Source organism: Monodon monoceros, unplaced genomic scaffold (assembly GCF_005190385.1).
Source record: "Monodon monoceros isolate NGI ecotype Baffin Bay Population unplaced genomic scaffold, NGI_Narwhal_1 Super_Scaffold_21, whole genome shotgun sequence".
Classification (NCBI taxonomy): Eukaryota; Metazoa; Chordata; class Mammalia; order Artiodactyla; family Monodontidae; genus Monodon; species Monodon monoceros.
This window is the reverse complement of record NW_021703778.1, coordinates 153,043,387-153,064,898: the sequence shown is the minus strand read 5'-3', so window position 1 is coordinate 153,064,898 and position 21,512 is coordinate 153,043,387. Positions and strand designations below refer to the sequence as shown.

Genomic DNA, 21,512 nt, shown 5'->3' with positions numbered 1-21,512 from the left:
ACTTTATTATTTTCTCTAATGTTCCAAGTAGAAGAGGCTGCCAGAGTAATGACCTCTGGGTAAGTGAGGAATTCATGTATTATAGTAAATAAAAACCTATGCAGTTAGCCAACACTTCCAAATACGATTGTATCATAAGGGCTGAATATTTATACAATGTTTGTGGTATTTCTGTAATAGCTTTGGCAACAAAGACTGTCCTTCAGATTCCCATTTTACAAATTGGTATCTAAGTTTAGAACAGTCATTTGTCCCAGATCACACACACATTTTTAAACATTAGCATTTGAGAGAAAATAAAAGGAAATATTACTCCAAACAACAAGTGCATCATATTAACTCATCACCCCTAAGAGGTTACATGGGCTGCACATATGAATAGATTAGAAAATGACTTGGGGATAGAGGGCAAGATGGCAGTGCGGCTATAGTTCTGAATCTCTTCAAAACAGACAAGAAATGGACAATGCAATTAAAATGTCAAACAAACCAAAAACAAACAAACAAACAAAAAGCTCCATAGTTATAAAAAAGACTTTTTCTTATTTCAAAACTCTTTAAAATATAATTGGGTGTTTAAAGCAAAAGTAGTGATAATAAATTATAGGGTTTATAACTTGGGTAGAAGTAAAATATATGATAGCGGTAGTACAAAGACAAAAAGGAAAAAATAGAAGTAAACTGTTGTAATATTTCGGACATAAACTGCCAGAATATTATTTGAAGGTAGATTACATTGTAATAAGTCGAAGATGTATATTGTAAATCCCAGAGCAATCACTAAAAACTAAAGCAAAGAGGAATACCCAAAATTCCAAGAGTGGCGATAAAATGGAAGCACAGAAAATATTCAGTGAATCCATCAAAGACAGGAAAAGAAGTCAAATGGAACAACGAGCAGTGAGACAAATAGCAAACATACAGCAAGGTGTTAGATTCAGGCAAAGCCATATCAATAAACAGCCTAAGAAAATCAAGAACCAGCTAAATTGCTGTATATAAAATATCCACTTTAAATATAAAGACATAGATAGCTTAAAGGCAAAAGGATGAAAAACATGCCATTCAAGCAGTGATAAAAAGAAGCTCGTATGGCTATAATAATATCAAAGTAGACTTTAGAACAAGTAATATACCAGGGATAAAGAGGAACATTTTGCAATGATGAAAAAAGAAACCCACAAGAATCCTAAATTCTCACATTTTTAATCTACTGAGTTTTAAAACATATGGGAAAAAAAGACCTTAAAAACTGAAAAGAGATATAGACAAATAATTATACTGGATCAATATTCCTCTTTCTATAACTCATAAAAGAAGAAGACCAAAAAAAAAAAAGAATCAGTAGGTATACAGATGATTTTAACAACACTATGAACCAAGTTAACCTAACTGCCATTTATAGAAACTCAACCCAAGAAGAGTAAAATATGTATTCATCTCAAATACACAAGGGATAGTCACCGTGAAAGACTCCATTTTGGGCCAAGTCTCAAATAAACTGGAAAACTGAAATCATTCAGAGTAGGTTATCTGGGCCCAATAGAACTGAACTAGAATCTAACAACAAAAAGGTATCTGGAAAACCTCCAAGTATTTGTAATCCAAATATGTGGACTCTAAAATATAAAACAAACAAATGTATATAACAAACCAGAAACAGACTCACATGCATAGAGAACAAACTAGTGGTACCCAGTGGGGAGAAAGAAGGGAGAGAGGCAAGATAGGGGTAGGGGATTAAGAGATACAAACTACTATATATAAAATAAATAAGCAACAAGGATATACTGTACAGCACAGGGAAATAGAGCCATTATTTTGTAATAACATTAAATGACATATAATCTATAAAAATACTGAATCACTTTGTTGTACACCTGAAACTAATATTGTAAATCAGCTATACTTCACTAAAAATATTAATAATAATAAAAGAAGGAAAAAAGAAATCATATGGAAATTAAAAATTACTTAGAACTGAATGAAAATTAAAACAGTGTATTGAAATTTCAGGGATGCAACTAAAACAGTTGTTATAGGAAAACATATGGCATGAGAGGTTTACATTAGAAAAGATAATGGTCTAAAACCAATAATCCAAACTTCAAACACAGGAAACTAGAATAAGAGCAACTTAAATCCAAATTAAACAAAGTATGGAAATAATGAGTGGAAATCAATGAGATAGAAATGGATTAAAAAAATAGAGAAAATCAATTAATCCAAAAGCTCCTTCTTTGAAATGTTCAAAGATTGGTAAATTTTTAGAATGACAAAACAAGGAAAAAAAGGGGGGAGGTAGAGAGAGAGAGAGAAGACACAAGAAACATTCCCTACCCCCAGGATAGGCATCCTCAAAATGTATATCCAGCAATATTTTACAATTGCTAGGGGCCAGTGACAGCTGTGTGCCTCTCACTTTTTCTCTTGCCAAATGGGAATATTTATTGAAATTATCCTGTCCCTACTCCATGAAAATATGCTGAAGGACGGAGTTACTGATAACTCATCTTTTTTGGTGGTGGTTTGGGATTGTTTTGTTTGGTTTTTGCTTTTGTTTATAATTTTCTCAGTCAAGAATCACATCTGGAGCTGATGTAACATGTTCAGAAAATCCTGGACTCTGAGTCAATGCTGTGATTGGATGGGACTTTTGTGGTGTTTATTTTGGGAAAGGGTAAATGCATTTCCACGTAGTAAGAAAACACAGTGCAACTCTTTCAGTTGTATTATTTTCCTCAAGGATTTACTGCTAGGTGTCTCAGTGTATAACCCTCTTCAGGAAAATATTTCCACAGAGGATTATATATAATAACCTACTGCCATGACTTGCAAAGCCTCCTAAGACAGGAGTATATTTCCTTCCAGAACCCTGTCTATAATTGCCTGGTTCATTATTGAAAGTCAGTGGATATATCACCCCAACAGCTAAGGAAATAGGAGTTATGTATGGTCTGAAGCCTATGAAATTTGGGGAGCCATATTTAAGACAAGAACATAAAATTATAAAGTTAGAAATAAATATTCAGGGGGGCGCATTCAAGATGGCAGAGGAGTAAGACGTGGAGATCACCCTCCTCCCCACAAATACATCAAAACTACATCTACATGTGGAAAAACTCCTACAGAACACCTACTGAAAGCTGGCAGAAGATCTCAGACTTCCCCAAAAGCAAGAAACTCCCCACATACCTGGATAGGGCAAAGGAAAAACAGAGACAAAAGAATAGGGACAGGGCTTGTACCTCAGGGAGGGAGCTGTGAAGGAGGAAGTTTCCACACACTAGGGAGCCCCTTCACTGGCAGAGCTGGGGGGTGGGTGGTGGGGGGGAAGCTTCAGAGCCACAGAGGACAGTGCAGCAACAGGGGTGCAGAGGGCAAAGCGGAGAGATTCCTGCACAGAGGATCGGGGCCGACCAGCACTCACCAGCCCGAGGCTTGTCTGCTCACCCTCTGGGGCGGGTGGGGGCTGGGATCTGAGGCTCGGGTTTCGTAGGTCAGACCCCAGGGAGAGGACTGGGGTTGGCTGTATTAACACAGCCTGAAGGGGGATAGTGCGCCACACCTAGCCTGGAGGGAGTCCGGGAAAAACTCCGGACCTGCCTAAGAGGCAAGAGACCACTGTTTTTGGGTGCATGAGGAGAAGGGATTCAGAGCACTGCCTAAATGAGTTCCAGAGACGGGTGCGAGCCATGGCTAACAGCGTGGACACCAGAGACGGGCATGAAACGCTAAGGCTCCTGCTGAAGCCACCAAGAATCCTGTGTAGCCCACCAGAGCTAGGGTCCCGTGATCCAGGGACAACTTCCCCGGGAGAACGCACGGCATGCCTCAGGACATTACAACGTCATGCCGGCCTCTGCCACCACAGGTTTGCCCCAATTCCATGCCCCTCCCTCCCCCCAGCCTGAGTGAGCCAGAGCCCCCTAATCAGCCGCTCCTTTAACCCCGTCCTGTCTGGGTGGGAACAGACGCCCTCAGGTGACCTACATGCAGAGGCAGGACCAAATCCAAAGCTGAACCCCAGGAGCTGTGTGAACAAAGAAGAGAAAGGGAACTCTCTCCCAGCAGCCTCAGGAGCAGCAGATTAAATCTCCACAATCAACTTGATGTACCCTGCATCTGTGGAATGCCTGAATAGACAATGAATCATCCCAAAATGGAGGCGGTGGACTTTGGGAGCAACTGTACACTTTGGGTTTGCTTTTAGCATCTAATTTGTTTCTGGTTTTATGTTTCACTTAGCTTAGTATTTAGAGCTTATTATCACTAGTAGACATGTTTATTGATTTGGCTGCTCTCTTCCTTTTTTTATTTTTTATTTTTTCCTTTCTTTTTTCTCTTTTTGTGAGTGTGTATGTGTATGCTTCTTTGTGTGATTTTGTCTGTATAGCTTTGCTTTTGCCATTTATCCTAAGGTTCTGACTATGCCTCTGGGGGGGTTTTATGTTGTTTTTTAAATTTTTTTTTAGTATAGTTTTTAGTGCTTGTTATCATTGATGGATTTGTTTTTTTGGCTTGGTTGCTCTCTTCTTTCATTCTCTCTTTCCTTTTTTTCATTACTTTTTTATTTTTATATTCTTAATAATTTTTTTCTATTCTAATAACTTTATTTTATTTTCTTCCTTATTTCCTTCCTTCCTTCCTTCCTTCCTTCCTTCCTTTCTTCCTTTCTTTTTCCTCCCTTTTCTTCTAAGCCATGTGACTGACAGGGTCTTGATGCTCTGACCAAGTGTCAGGCCTGACTGAGCTTCTGAGGTAGGAGAGCCCAGTTCAGGACACTGGTCCACCAGAGACCTCCCGGCTACACATAATATCAAAAGGAGAAAGCTCTCCCAGAGGTCTCCATCTCAACACTAAGACCCATCTCCACTCAATGACCAGCAAGCTACACTGATGGACACCCTATGCCAAACAACTAGAAAGTCAGGAACACAAACCCACCAATTAGCACAGAGGCTGCCTAAAATCATAATAAGTTCACAGACACCACAAAACACACCATCGGACGTGGCCCTGCCCACCAGAAAGACAAGATCCAGACTCATTCGCCAGAACACAGGAACCAGTCCCCTCCACCAGGAAGCCTACACAACCCACTGAACCAACCGTACCCACTGGGAGCAGAAACCAAAAACAATGGGAACTACAAACCTGCAGCCTGCGAAAGGGAGACCCCAAACACATTAAGTTAAGTAAAATGAGGAGACAGAGAAATACACAGCAGATGAAGGAGTGAGGTAAAAACCCACCAGACCAAACAAATGAAGAGGAAAAAGGCAGTCTACCTGGAAAACAATTCAGAGTAGTAAGAGTAAAGATGATCCAAAATCTTGGAAACAGAATGGAGAAAATACAAGAAACATCTAACAAGGACCTAGAAGAACTAAAGGGCAATCAAACAGTGATGAACAACACAATAAATGAAATTAAAAATTCTCTAGAAGGAATCAAGACCAGAATAACTGAGGCAGAAGAACAGATAAGTGACCTGGAAGATAAAATAGTGGTACTAACTACCGCAGAGCAGAATACAGAAAAAAAATGAAAAGAACTGAGGACAATCTCAGAGACCTCTGTGACAACATTACACACACCTACATTCAAATTATAGGGGACCCAGAAGAAGAAGGGGGAAAAAAAGGGACTGAGAAAATAATGGAAGAGATTATAGTTGAAAACTTAACTAATATGGGTAAGAAATAGTCAGTCAAGTCCAGGAAGCACAGAGAGTCCCATACAGGATAAATCGAAGGAGAAACATGTCAAGACACATATTAATCAAACTACCAAATATTAAATACAAAGTATTAAAAGCAGCAAGGGAAAAGCAACAAATAACACACAATGGAATCCCAATAAGGTTAACAGCTGATCTTTCAGCAGAAACTCTGCAAGACAAAAGGGAGTGGCAGGACATATTTAAACTGATGAAATAGAAAAACCTACAACCAAGATTCCTCTACCCAGCAAGGATCTCATTCAGATTTGACGGAGAAATTAAAAACTTTACAGGTAAGCAAAAGCTAAGAGAATTCAGCACCACCAAACCAGCTCTACAACAAATGCTAAAGGAACTTCTCTAGGCAAGAAACACAAGAGAAGGAAAACACCTACAATAACAAACCCAAAACAATCAAGACAATGGTAATAGGAACATTATATCGATAACTACCTTAAATGTAAATGGATTAAATGTTCCAACCAAAAGACACAGACTGGCTGAATGGATACAAAAACAAGACCCATACATATGCTCTCTACAAGAGACACACTTCAGATGTAGGGACACATACAGACTGAAAGTGAGGGGATGGAAAAAGATATTCCATGCAAATGGAAAACAAAAGAAAGCTGGAGAAGCAATTCTCATATCAGACAAAATAGACTTTAAAATAAAGACCATTACAAGAGACAAAGAAGGACACTACATAATGATCAAGGGATCAATCCAAGAAGAAGATATAACAACTGTAAATATTTATTCACCCAACATAGGAGCACCTCAATACATAAGGCAAACACTAACAGCCATAAAAGGGGAAATCAACAGTAACACAGTCATACTAGGAGACTTTAACACCCCACTTTCACCAATAGACAGATCATCCAAAATGAAAATAAATAAGGAAACACAAGCTTTAAATGATACATTAAACAAGATGGAATTAATTGATATTTATAGGACATTCCATCCAAAAACAACACAATACACTTTCTTCTCAAGGGCTCATCGAACATTCTCCAGGATATATCATATAATGAGTCACAAATCAAGCCTTGGTAAATTTAAGAAAACTGAAATCATATCAAGTATCTTTTCCAACCACAACGTTATGAGACTAGATATCAATTACAGGAGAAAATCTGTAAAAAATACAAACACATACAGGCTAAACAATATACTACTAAACAGGGAAGAGATCACTGAAGAAATCAAAGAGGAAATCAAAAAATACCTAGAAACAAATGACAATGAATACAGGACAACCCAAAACCTATGGGATGCAGCAAAAGCAGTTCTAAGAGGGAAGTTTATAGCAATAGAATCCTACCTCAAGAAACAAGAGACATCTCAAATAAACAACCTAAACATACACCTAAAACAATTAGAAAAAGAAGAACAAAAATAAACAAAATTAGCAGAAGGAAAGAAATCATAAAGATCATATCAGAAATAAATGAAAAAAAATGAAGGAAATGATACTAAAGGTCAATAAAACTAAAAGCTGGTTTGCTGATAAAACTGATAAACCATTAACCAGACTCATCAAGAAAAAAAGGGAGAAGACGCAAATCAACAGAATTAGAAATGAAAAAGGAGAAGCAACAACTGACACTGCAGAAATACAAAGGATCATGAAAGATTACTACAAGCAACTCTATGCCAATAAAATGGACAACCTGGAAGAAATGGACAAATTCTTAGAAAAGCATAACCTTCCCAGACTGTACCAGGAAGAAACAGAAAATATGAACAGACCAAGTACAAGCAATGAAATTGTGACTGTGATTAAAAATCTTCCAACAAACAAAAGCCCAGGACCAGATGGCTTCACAGGCAAATTCTATCAAACATTTAGAGAAAAGCTAACACCTATCCTTCTCAAACTTCCAAAATAGAGCAGAGGGAGGAACACTCCCAAACTCATTCTATGAGGCCACCATCACCCTGATGTACCACAACCAGACAAAGATGTCACAAAGAAAGAAAACTACAGGGCAATATCACTGATGAACACAGATGCAAAAATCCTCAACAAAATACTAGCAAACAGAATCCAACAGCACATTAAAAGGATCATACACCGAAAAAAAGAAAAAAAATTTTAAAAAAAGGATCATACACAATGATCAACTGGGCTTTATCCCAGGAATGCAAGGATTCTTCAATATACGTAAATCAATCAATGTGATAAACCATATAAACAAATTGAAGGAGAAAAACCATATGGTCATCTCAATAGATGCAGAAAAAGCTTTCAACAAAATTCAACACCCATTTATCATAAAAACCCTCCAGAAAGTAGGCACAGAGGGAACTTACCTCAACATAATAAATGCCATATATGACAAACCCACAGCCAACATCATTCTCAATGGTGAAAAACTGAAACCATTTCCACTAATATCAGGAACAAGACAAGGTTGCCCACTCTCACCACTATTATTCACCATAGTTTTGGAATTTTTAGCCACAGTAATCAGAGAAGAAAAAGAAATAAAAGGAACACAAATCGGAAAAGAAAAAGTAAAACTGTCACTGTTTGCAGATGACATGATACTATACATAGAGAATCCTAAAGATGCCACCAGAAAACTACTAGAGCTAATCAATGAATTTGGTAAAGTAGCAGGATACAAAATTAACGCACAGAAACCTCTTGCATTCCTCTACACTAATGATGAAAAATCTGAAAGAGAAATTAAGGAAACACTCCCATTTACCACTGCAACAAAAAGAATAAAATACCTAGGAATAAACCTACCTAGGAAGACAAAAGACCTGTATGCAGAAAACTATAAAACACTGATGAAAGAAATTAAAGATGATACAAATAGATGGAGAGATACACCATGTTCTTCGATTGGAATAATCAACACTGTGAAAATGACTCTACTACCCAAAGCAATCTACAGATTCAATGCAATCCCTATCAAACTACCAATAGAATTTTTCACAGAACTAGAAGGAAACATTTCACAATTTGTATGGAGACATAAAACACCCTGAATAGCCAAACCAATCTTGAGAAAGAAAAACGGTGCTGGAGGAATCAGGCTCCATGACTTCAGACTATACTACAAAGCTCCAGTAATCAAGACAGTATGGTACTGGCACAAAAACAGAAATATAGATCAATGGAACAGGATAGAAAGCCCAGAGATAAACCCACGCACATATGGTCACCTTATCTTTGATAAAGGAGGCAAGAATATACAATGGAGAAGACAGCCTCTTCAATAGGTGGTGCGGGGAAAACTGGACAGCTACATGTAAAAGAGTGAAATTAGAACACTCCCTAACACCATACACAAAAATAAACTCAAAATGGATTAAAGACCTAAATGTAAAGCCAGACCCTATCAAACTCTTAGAGGAAATCTTAGGCAGAACACTCTATGACATAAATCACAGCAAGATCCTTTTTGACCCACCTCCTAGAGAAATGGAAATAAAAACAAAAATAAACAAATGGGACCTAATGAAACTTAAAAGCTTTTGCACGGCAAGGGAAACTATAAACAAGACGAAAAAGCAACCCTCAGAATGGGAGAAAATATTTGCAAAAGAAGCAACAGACTGAGGATTAATCTCCAAAAAATAAAAACATTTCATGCAGCTCAATATCAAAAACAACAAACAACTCAATCCAAAAATGAGCAGAAGACCTAAACAGACATTTCTCCAAAGAAGCTATACAGATTGCCAACAAACACATGAAAGGATGCTCAACACCACTAATCATTAGAGAAATGGAAATCAAAACTACAATGAGGTATCACCTCACACCAGTCAGAATGGCCATCATCAAAAAATCTACAAAGAATAAATGCTGGAGAGGGTGTGGAGAAAAGGGAACTCTCTTGCACCATTGGTGGGAATGTAAATTGATACAGCCACTATGGAGAACAGTATGGAGGTTCCTCAGAAAACGAAAAATAGAACTACCATACAACCCAGAAATCCCACTACTGGGCATATACCCTGAGAAAACCATAATTCAAAGAGAGTCATGTACCACAATGTTCATTGCAGTGCTATTTACAATAGCCAGGACATGGAAGCAACCTAAGTGTCCATCAAAAGCTGAATGGATAAAGAAGATGTGGCACATATATACAATGGAATATTACTCAGCCATAGAAAGAAACGAAATTGAGCTATTTGTAGTGAGGTGGATGGACCTAGAGACTGTCATACAGAGTCAAGTAAGTCAGAAAGAGAAAAACAAATATCGTATGCTAGCACATATATATGGAATCCCCCCCCCAAAAAAAAATGGTTCTGAAGAACCTAGGGGCAGGACAGGAATAAAGATGCAGACACAGAGAATGGACTTGAGGACACAGGGAGGGGCAAGGGTAAGCTGGGACAAAGTGAGAGAGTTGCATGGATGTCTGTACACTACCAAGTGTAAAATAGGTATCTAGTGGGAAGCAGCCACATAGCACAGGGAGATCAGCTCGGTGCTTTGTGTCCACCTAGAGGGGTGGGATAGGGAGGGTGCGAGGGAGATGCAAGAGGGAGGAGATATGGGGATATATGTATATGTATAGCTGATTCACTTTGTTATAAAGCAGAAACTAACACACCATTGTAAAGAAATTATACTCCAATAAAGATGTTTTTTAAAAAAGTTTTAAAAAGAGAAATAAATAAATATATATTTATTTAAAATTAAAAGGGAAGTGATAAGTCACAAATATTAAAAAGCTCACAAATTCATCAAACAGAACAAAATTTTTAAGATGCTTAGTATTTTTATTAATTTATTGGCCTGACACACATCTATAACAATTTTTCCTACATTTTTTGCCTGCACAATCTTTATCTCTTGATAGGAAAATAATTTTGTTAAAAAAAAGTTTCTTCCTAAAGTGAGAAAAAATAACTTCAGCTTTCCTTTAACATGGTTGATCAAAATTTGTGTTTTAACAACAGATAGTTTATAAAATTTTCTTTCAACCTCACGACCCTTCATTAGTAACTTTTTACAGTGACTAGTCATAAATACTTTGGATTTATGACACTTCTTAATATTAACTAATTTGTCAATGATATCCCTGTTGTTACTGCCTAATGAGGGTATTGTACTGGTTCCTGAAACTTGGTGCCATGGTACAGGCGAGTTGGCACATTAGGTAGGGGGACTCCTCCTGGAAGGCAATCTGACACTGGGACAGCTAGCAGTAATTTAACTACACACAAAATGAGGGAAACCTACATAAACATATCATACTAAACTCAAATTAAATGTATATTAAATTCAAATTCCTCTTGACAAAAATGTTCTTAGTGATATACCTTTTGAACTAGCAATTCCAATTCTAAATAATTATCCCCAAAATAATGTGGCAAAATTATTAAATAATTTGTGTGCAAGACTATTATTTGTAACAGAAAAAGACTGTAAACAACTCAAATGTCACTAATACAAGACTGGTTTAATAACATAAGGTATATCCACAAATGGAATACTATGCAACTGTAATAAGGAATGAAGAAATCTCTATATACTGCCATGTAGTGGTCTCTAGGATATGTTAAGAGAAAGGTGCAAGTTGTGGAATAGTGTGAATGGTACGCTCTATTTTATCTAAGAAAAGAGGTGGTATTAAAAGGGAGATTCCATAACTCTTAGAGATACATACTAAAGTTTTTACAGATGAAACGATAGCAAGTCTGGGGTTGCCTTTACGATATTCTTATATGGGTGTAGTGGGTATACTGAAAAAGGATCCATGGGCTTTTGCCTCCTAGTCTTTCTACGTGACTTTGGGGAAATTTTCCAACTACTCTGAGCCTCAGTTTTCTTATACATAAAGAGGGTAAAAGTTACCGACCTCACAGAGTTATTGTAAAGATTCAGAGAAATAATATTTGTAAACCTAACACAGAGTAGTTACTCAATAAATAGCGTTTATTATCATTAATTGTATTCTAGATAAAGCCAGGCAAATAGCACAGCAGTCATTTTCACAATGCTATCTTAATTACTATACTTTCCACAAAGACTAGCAGGCATGGGAACTAGCTCTGGCCTTCTAACCTCTGGAATTCAGTAGTGAAATTCCATCTAAAGTCTGGAATAAAATTAAACTTGATGAGTTTTGTCTCTATTCTGTTTCCTTTATATCAACCACTGCCAAAAGTTATAATGTACAAAACATTTCAGGACTGACCAAGCAAACTCCTGCTGCCATGAGGGTGAGGGTTCCAGGTACCTGGAGTTCAAACACAGGACTTGTGGTATACCGGAGAGACCCCCCAGGCATATAATCACAACTGTCAAAAGTACAGGAATCAATCACTGAGGGAGCAAAGAGGTGTGTTTCGCTTCATGTACTTCTCTTTTCACTAGAGACTGACAAAGAGAAAAGGACCACTTTGCCTAACAAGCAGAGCTTTTGCTAAACAGCACACTTCACTGTGGCTACCTGCAAGTCTCTCTCATGCCCTGCACAACTAGGGCAAAAGCATTTAGATGGTGGGGCTGGGTGGGGAGAGAGGAGTGCAAGGCGTACAGGGGTGGGAATTAAATTCTTTAGCCTAGTGTTTTATTCCCTGCTGAGAATAAATAGAAGACTGAGTTTCCATCAGAGTTGTTGATCCAGGACCCCTTGATACTGAGATTCTTTTCCATTTAAAAAAACAAAGTATTTTGAAACAAAATTCAGTTAACAAACACTTGGAAGTAAGAAAGGGGAGGACTGTTTGGGTAGTTTTATTTTCAAGTAGAGTCCTTTCTTTTCTGAAGGCGACAGATTCACCAACAATAACTGCCTGTGGAATAAATTGAATGAATTGATGTCTTCCTTATTCTTCTCTAACAAACCTAGAATCTTACTCTCCAACTGATGAAAGCATCTCTTCCTTTGCACGGCAAACCCTTAACATATAGACATGGTCATGAGCACAGCTCCACCTCTATTATTAAAGGTAAATACATTCTCACAGTGTGATTCTTTGCTAGAAACTTTGAGGCTAAATGTGGAAATCATATAGGGGGCAGACATTTGAGTTCCAGGGATTTTGGAGAGGGTATGGGGTAGAGAATAGAGAGGGAGGGGTCAGCTGTTGATAACATAATAAAGTCTAGAAAACAGCCTTTCAAATCAGGAAAGCATGTGTTGAAGTCTCAGCTCTTCCAATTAATGCCTCTTTGACAGAAGTAATCTAAGTGATTTAACCTCTCTAACCTCTATATCCTCATCTGTAAAATGGAGGGAAGAACAGTTATGGATAGTTTTGTGGTGATGATTAAATATATAAAAAGACACTACAGACATGCTCAATAAAAGGAGGTATATATATATATATATGTGTGTGTGTATGTGTGTGTGTATATATATATACACACACACATACACAAAATGGAATATGGAATATTACTCAACCATAAGAAGGAATGAAATAACGCCATTTGCAGCAACATGGATGGATAGACTCAGAGATTATCATACTAAGTGAAGTCAGCCAGGCAGAGGAAGACAAATATCATGTGATATCACTTATATGTGGAATCTAAATTTAAAAAAAAAAAAGAACTTATTTACAAAACAGAAATAGACCTACAGATAAAGAAAACAAACTTCTGGTTACCAAAGGGGAAAGGTAGGGGGGAGGGATAAATTAGGAGTTTGGCATTAACATATACACACTACTATATATAAAATAGATAACCAACAAGGACTCACTGTGTAGCACAGGGAACTATACTCAGTATTTTGTAATAAACTATAAGGGAAAAGAATCTGAAAGAGTAGATAGATAGACAGACAGACAGATAGATATAAAACCAAATCACTGTGCTGTACACCTGAAAATAACACAACACTGTAAATCAACTATACTTCAGTAAAAAATAAAAAGGTCGCCAGTATTAACAGTTATTATTATTAAATTTTTAAATTAAATACTATTTAAAATAAAATCAAAAGGGTCTATAAACATTAAAACACATATTTAACAATCTTAGAGATAAAGGAAAAAAGATTCAATGAAGGATGGAAGGAAAGAAGAAAGCAGGGGAGGAAGGGAGGGGAGGTGGGAGGGAGGAGACAACAGGTTTGGTGATGCAAGAAGGGAGCCTCTCTGGAAGTTCTCTACTTGGGCACCATTACTCCGGGTCTTGTGGAAAAAAACGTCAAAAAAGGCACATTTCCTCCAATAATGTCTAGAAACGTTAACTCCTGCCTCTATCTCCAGATTTATCTATGGCTACTCATGCCAACTCTTTCCCTCCCACCAATCTGACCACTCAACGTCATATAATTTCCTCAATTTAGGGGGCCAACGTTTTCTTCCTTTGGGAGAATATTTAAGCCCTAAACAATCAATATTTTCACAACACCCCACTCCTGCTTCACAACCTTTACTCACAACTATTGGTTCTCAACTACTGCCCCTACTCGCGAAGGAAGTTGTGAGGAAAAGGACAGAAATCACTTTTCCCAGCCCTTTCTCACCATAGGAGAAGGTTGCCGTCAGAAAGAAATATGGGAGAAAAAATTAAAAGTCCATGCAGAGCTGAGCTATACAGGGGGGACCTTGCAAGGAAGAAGGAGTCAAGCAACTCAAAAATATCTGAAAGGTACCGTGGACTTTTTGAAGATTAGCGTTATTTAAATTCAGCGTTACTGTTATAGGACTAAAGGAAAGAGACTGTGTTGTTGTGTAAGAAATTTCCACCTCCAAAATCATATGTATAAACCTGGAAAGAAGAAAGGATACGTTTTAAGTGTAAAAACACTGAGCCCTTTCCAATCCTCCTTCCTTTGTTAATGACATTGCGTTTCTTTGTTCTGGAGGCTCCCAGAATGATACGGGAAAATTTTTCCAACTTAGCTTTGACAGTCATTTTCTGCTCTTGTGTCTAACCCCTTTTCTTTAAATTTGCATGCCTTGGAATAAACTTTCTTGTTAGATATATTTCCACCAAAAGCGAGAAGCTGGGAAGTTGTTTTATTCTTGAGCAGTTTTATCCTCTCCTGATTGCCTCCTTATTATCCCTACCGAGAATTTTAGTGTTCTCTCTATTAAAACTCAATCTGCCACTTTAGAGGTTAATGATTAACTTTAATAAGTCTGTGTCTTTAATTGTAATCTAGACTGTAGAATTAAATCAAATGTAAGGGAAAGAATAGAATTAAGACAACTGGGCTCTAAGTCCCAGTATTACCGATAACTAGCTGTCTGACCTGAGGAAAGACTTCAACTTCTCTGGAACTTCATCTATAAAACAAGGTGGTTGGAAAAGACAATCTCTAAATATCTTGTGGCTTCAAAATTCTACGCTCATATTGAGATAGGCTGGGACCTGGGACCCTTTATTGCAGTGCTTGCACCTGGACAAACCTCTCCTCCAGCAACAGAATACAAAGAAACTATCAGGGACTAATAATAACTGCATGCATGCACAGCTGGGGCAAATTATGAACAATAAGATACAAAAAGACCAAAACCCAAACTGCCACTTCTGAGGTGCCAGGAGCAAAAGCAGAGCACTGCGCATGATCCCTGCACACAGCACCACCAAAGGGGTGGGCAGACCACCTATGCTGCCCCTCTGGCGCAACCCCCCCTTCCACCCCTACCCTCACCCCATTTAAGCAGCCAGCTTGCTCCCCACCACCTCCCCTGTCAGGAACCGAGCAAGGGAACCTGTTACTTGTTTTCGCACCCTCGTGCTGCAGCACAAGTCCCAATAAAGCCTTGCCTGAATTTCTCGTCTGGCCTCTTAACAATTTCTATTGATTAGAGTCCAAGAACCTGGGTCGGTAACAGTATGAATAAGGAATCCTCAGATCTAAAAGCTAACTGATTGCAAGCAGCAGTTTTCTCAGCTGGTTAATTCAATTCTAACCAACCAGAACCTAATACAATATTTTCTTCAACACACAACTATCCTTTGAAAGAGCAACAGCAAGAAAGAGAAGTCCACTCTTGTGAGCAGGCAGCCCCGGAAGAGCCAGCTATAGGAGAAAAGGGGACAATAATGAGGAAAAAGGACCAAAATTGTTTTCCCCATCCCCTTCTCTCCATAAGAAAAGTAAGAAAGGAATATGGGAACAATAACAAAGTCATGCAGAGCTGAGCTACTCAGGGATATCCTTCAGGGTGGAAGTGATCAACTCAAGGGATCAATCTATTTCCTTTCCTTTTTTAAAAAATATACTTTACCGTCTCTTTGTCCCTGCCTCATTGTGAAGAAAAAGAGCATTAGCACTTCCCATTTTCTCTTTCTCAGATCAGGCAAAGGATTCTTCTGCAAAAACAAAAAGGAAATCAAACAGAAAATAAGCTTCCATTTGGGGAAAAGAAATGATTAGGGTGGGTGAGTTGTCTAAAAATGACGGTATGGATGATACACTTATTAAAAACTGCCAACTTGCAAATGTTCAAATCTAAAAAAGAACTACTTTGAGCTTAGCAAGCAGCAAAAAGGTGGTGAAAAACTGAGACATACACTGAGCTTTGGGTTTTCGCTTTGTTTTTGTTTTTTGAGTCCCCTAGTAGAGCCTGTAAAAGAAGCAGAAAAAAAAAAAAGAAGCTGAACTTTCAGATTCAATAGTTCACATCATTTAGAAGAAAAAAAGTCTCTCCCTTTCTTTGCCAGATATACTTATGGAGGCAGAGGTGACACTAAAAGGCTGGATAGGAAATTGACTCATCTAAGGGCTCAAGTAGGAGTGATTGTGTGAGAACCAATCAAGTGATTTTTTATTTGGAAAACCAAAATGATTGTATAAAATGAGATGGGCTCAAGAATGTGGGCTCATTACCTATAGGCAGGATCAGAGTGAATAATTTTACTGGTCTCAAAGCTCACATGTAACATAGATATAAGCTGGAGTTTCTTTTCCCTTAAAAAAGAAAAAGGATTGATGTGAATGCTCAATGTATGGATGGAGAAAGGCCAACCATTCTACATATACAAGATTTCTGCAAATGATAGGGTGGGTATGGGGTAACTTCCATAGTCCTGGTCACCTGGCTTTGCGTTCCTACTCAAAGGATCTTCTGTGTCATGTCATCCTGATTTATATTGAGGCAACATGATTTGCAATTCACCCTTTCCCTTATTTTATTAATAAATAAGTAAACAAAGAAATAAGCAAATAGAAACCCTACCTCAGGGCATTGTACATCTGTGGTGACCATGTACATAGAAGGCTTTCTTGAAGACTGAAGGTTCCTGGCCCCCCAAATAAAAGCCACAGGAACAGACCTGCAGCCTGGAGCATAGCTACTGGAGCCAACCCCACAGATCCATGAACAAAAAACAAAAATTTTTTGTTGTAAGTCTCTGAGGTTTGGGGACGTTTGCTGTGCAACATGATTTTGGCAAAAGTCGACTTATACAAAGAACTCTCTGGGAAAGGGGGGTTATATCACAATAATACAAACAACTTCAAATTAAGAATTCGACATCCTTGTTCTAAAAGACCCTTGGATAACTCACCACTAGGAGTCTGTCAAGAGCCACAACAACCTATGAAATTCCCCTCCTGGGTCAACCTGAGGACTTGAATGCTCTCCTTCCACTTCCACTCCCTTCCACACGTTGTCTTTCCAAGATCCTGTTCTCCACTCCCAACTCTAAAATCCCCTCCATGTATTTTAGAGAGCAAGTCAGTGTTCTTCAACCCCTGCCCTCATAGTGCTGGGCTACCTTTTAATATTCAAACCCACCAAGGATCCAGCAGAACAGAGGCTTCTCCTACAAAGAGAAACATCCTTATGAAGGCAGCAGTGGGTTTTTTTCCCCACAAGGATTTTTCTCCCTGTTATATATTTATACGTGAAAGAGATAAGTAGTAAGTTCTTACGAAAACTAGGAAGGATCTCAAAGGATTCCAGACAGGAAGTCCACTTATATTCTTCTCTCCTGTCTCTCCTTTCCCTTTCCTCTTTCCATACTCTCTGACCTCTCTTTTCTGCCAAGCTAATATCTTCTTCTACGGATGTGGGGAAGACAATGTGTATTACCAATTAGCATAGGAAAGTGCCCTCTCGTTCCCCCTTAAAGTTGAACTTCCATTAAGTAATGAGAAGTTAGCCATCAATAATTAAGACTATCCCTGGAAAACACTCCCACAGAAGCGAACGGCAGTGCTTTCTGAATAATAAAGCAGATTTTCCTAGCTACAACGATTTTCTTTTTACATTTTCACAATCCCCAAGGAGAACACATTTACAAAGACCCAGCAGCAATTCTGGCGGCCCAGGTAGCACGATTAACCCAAAATACTCCAAGAGGCTGGCCAAGTTTAGGCCAAGTACTAAATAACACATTACTCTTGAAATAAATGACATAGTATCTTTTGAAATTTAAAAGCCACTTGATCCTTTTTTTTATGTCAATCCAATCTCCCAATTCATAACACCACCACCACCCCTCCTGCCACCTTCCCCCCTTAGTGTCCATACGTTTGTTCTCTACATCTGTGTCTCTATTTCTATCCTGCAAACCAGTTCTTCTGTACCATTTTTCTAGGTTCCACATATATGAATTAATATACGATATTTGTTTTCCTCTTTCTGACTTACTTCACTCTGTATGACAGTCTCTAGGTCCATCCACGTCTCTACAAATGACCCAATTTCGTTCCTTTTTATGGCTGAGTAATATTCCATTGTATATATATGTACCACATCTTCTTTATCCATTTGTCTGTCGATGGGCACTTAGGTTGCTTCCATGTCCTGGCTATTGTAAATAGTGCTGCAGTGAACATTGGGGTGCATGTGCCTTTTTGAATTATGGTTTTCTCTGGGTATATGCCCAGTAGTGGGATTGCTGGGTCATATGGTAGTCCTATTTTTCATTTTTTAAGGAACCTCCATACTGTTCTCCATAGTGGCTGTATCAATTTACATTCCCACCAACAGTGCAAGAGGGTCCCCTTTTCTCCACACCCCCTCCAGCATTTGCTGTTTGTAGATTTTCTGATGATGCCCATTCTAAATGGTGTGAGGTGATACCTCATTGTAGTTTTGATTTGAATTACTCTAATAATTAGTGATGTTGAGCAGCTTTCCATGTGCTTCTTGGCCATCTGTATGTCTTCTTTGGAGAAATGTCCATTTAGGTCTTCTGCCCATTTTTGGATTGGGTTGTTTTTTTTTTAATATTGAGCTACATGAGCTGTTTATGTATTTTGGAGATTAATCCTTTGCCCATTGATTAATTTGCAAATATTATCTCCCATTCTGAGGGTTGTCTTTTCATCTTGTTTGTAGTTTCCTTTGCTGTGCAAAAGCTTTTAAGTTTCATTAGGTCCCATTCATTTACTTTTGTTTTTATTTCCATTACTCTAGGAGGTAGATCAAAAAAGATCTTGCTGTGATTTATGTCAAAGATTGTTCTGCCTATGTTTTCCTCTAGCAGTTTTATAGTGTCTGGTCTTACACTTAGGTCTGTAATCCATTTTGAGTTTATTTTTGTGTGTGGTGTTAGGGAGTGCTCTAATTTCATTCTTTTACATGTAGCTGTCCAATTTTCCCAGCACCACTTATTGAAGAGACTGTCTTTTCTTCACTGTATATCCTTGCCTCCTTTGTCATAGATTCGTTGACCATAGGTGCGTGGGTTTATCTCTGGGCTTTCTATCCTGTTCCATTGATCTGTTTCTGTTTTTGTGCCAGTACCATACTGTCTTGATTACTGTAGCTGTGTAGTATAGTCTGAAGTCAGGGAGTCTGATTCCTCCAGCTCCGTTTTTTTCCCTCAAGACTGCTTTGGCTATTCAGGGTCTTTTGTGTCTCCATACAAATTTTAAGATTTTCTGTTCTAGTTCTGTAAAAAATGCCATTGGTAATCTGAAAGGGATTGCATTGAATCTGTAGATTGCTTTGGGTAGTAGAGTCATTTTCACAATGTTGATTCTTCCAATCCAAGAACATGATATACCTCTCCATCTGTTTGGATCATCTTTAATTTCTTTCATCAGTGTCTTATAGTTTTCTGCATACAGGTCTTTTGTCTCCCTAGGTAGGTTTATTCCTAGGTATTTTATTCTTTTTGTTGCAGTGGTAAATGGGAGTGTTTCCTTAATTTCTCTTTCAGATTTTTCACCATTAGTGTATAGGAATGCAAGAGCTTTCTGTGCATTAATTTTATATCCTGCAACTTTACGAAATTCACTGATTAGCTCTAGTAGTTTTCTGGTGGCATCTTTAGGATTCTCTATGTATAGTATCACGTCATCTACAAACAGTGACAGTTTTATTTCTTCTTTTCCCATTTGTATTCCTTTTATTTATTTTTCTTCTCCGATTGCCATGGCTAGGCCTTCCAAAACTATGTTGAATAATAGTGGCGAGCGTGGACATCCTTGTCTTCTTCCTGATCTAAGAGAAAATGCTTTCAGTTTTTCACCATTGAGAATGATGCTGGCTGTGGGTTTGTCATATATGGTCTTTATTATGTTGAGGTAGGTTCCCTCTATGCCCACTTTCTGGAGAGCTTTTATCATAAATGGGTGTTGAATTTTGTCAAATGCTTTTTTTGCATCTATTGAGATGATCATATGGTTTTTATTCTTCAATTTGTTAATATGGTGTATCACATTGATTGATTTGCGTATACTGAAGAATCCTTGCATCCCTGGGATAAATCCCACTTGATCATGGTGTATGATCCTTTTAATGTGCTGTTGGATTCTGCTTGCTAGTATTTTGTTGAGGATTTTTGCATCTATATTCATCAGTGATATTGGTCTATAATTTTCTTTATTTGTAGTACCTTTGTCTGGTTTTGGTATCAGGGTGATGGTGGCCTCGTAGAATGAGTTAGGGAGCGTTCCTTCCTCTGCAATATTTTGGAAGAGTTTGAGAAGGATGGGTGTTAGTTCTTCTCTAAATGTTTGATAGAATTCACCTGTGAAGCCATCTGGTCCTGGGCTTTTGTTTGTTGGAAGATTTTTAATCACAGTTTCAATTTCATTACTTGTGATTGGTCTGTTCAAATTTTCTATTTCTTCCTGGTTCAGTGTTGGAAGGTTATGCCTCTCTAAGAATTTGTCCATTTCTTCCAGGTTGTCCATTTTATTGGCATAGAGTTGCTTGTAGTAGTCTCAGGATGCTTTGTATTTCTGTAGTGTCTGTTGTAACTTCTCCTTTTTCATTTCTAATTTTATTGATTTGAGTCCTCTCCCTCTTTTTCTTGATGAGTCTGGCTAATGGTTTATCAATTTTGTTTACCTTCTCAAAGAACCAGGTTTTAGTTTTATTGTTCTTTGCTATTGTTTTGTTTCTATTTCATTTATTTCTGCTCTCATCTTTATGATTTCTTTCCTTCTGCTAACTTTGGGTTTTGTTTGCTCTTCTTTCTCTAGCTCCTTTAGGTGTAAGGTTAGATTCTTAAAAGCCACTTGATTTTGAGTCTAAAATTAGAAAGTTGAGTTTGACTGTCATTTTCTCATCAGTGGGTTGGTTGTGGTTCAGCCAGGAATCACTAGCCCATCACCCTCACCAAACAGGGGAAAGGGTAGAGCAGGCAGAGGAGGTAAAGTCTTGACGCCCCTGCTGCACAAAAAAATTTACAGAAATATGGGAGGGAAGAAATTTCTTCCTCCCTCTGATAGTACTAGGAAACTTGAGTCTATTCTTTCGTCAGATTTATAAACACCACCTTACTCCTAAGAACAGAGAGCATTTTTCAAATCACGATATAGACAGTCATCTCAAGCATCAAAATGGAGCTGCAAAGAAGGGGAGCTGGTTGAAGCTAGGAAAAGATGTATTGAGAAGGCTGAAACAATTTAAGAGTCTTTACACC

General features: G+C 38.0%; 1 long non-coding RNA gene across 5 annotated transcripts in view; it reads right to left on the bottom strand.

The window, feature by feature from the left end:
- Positions 1–21,512, bottom strand: part of LOC114904153 — a 199,460-nt gene that overhangs the window by 173,352 nt on the left and 4,596 nt on the right. For all 5 annotated transcript variants that reach the window (XR_003795870.1, XR_003795867.1, XR_003795868.1 and 2 more), the window contains exon 3: positions 15,911–15,995. This is a non-coding gene — a long non-coding RNA (uncharacterized LOC114904153). The remainder of the gene's footprint in view (positions 1–15,910; positions 15,996–21,512) is intronic.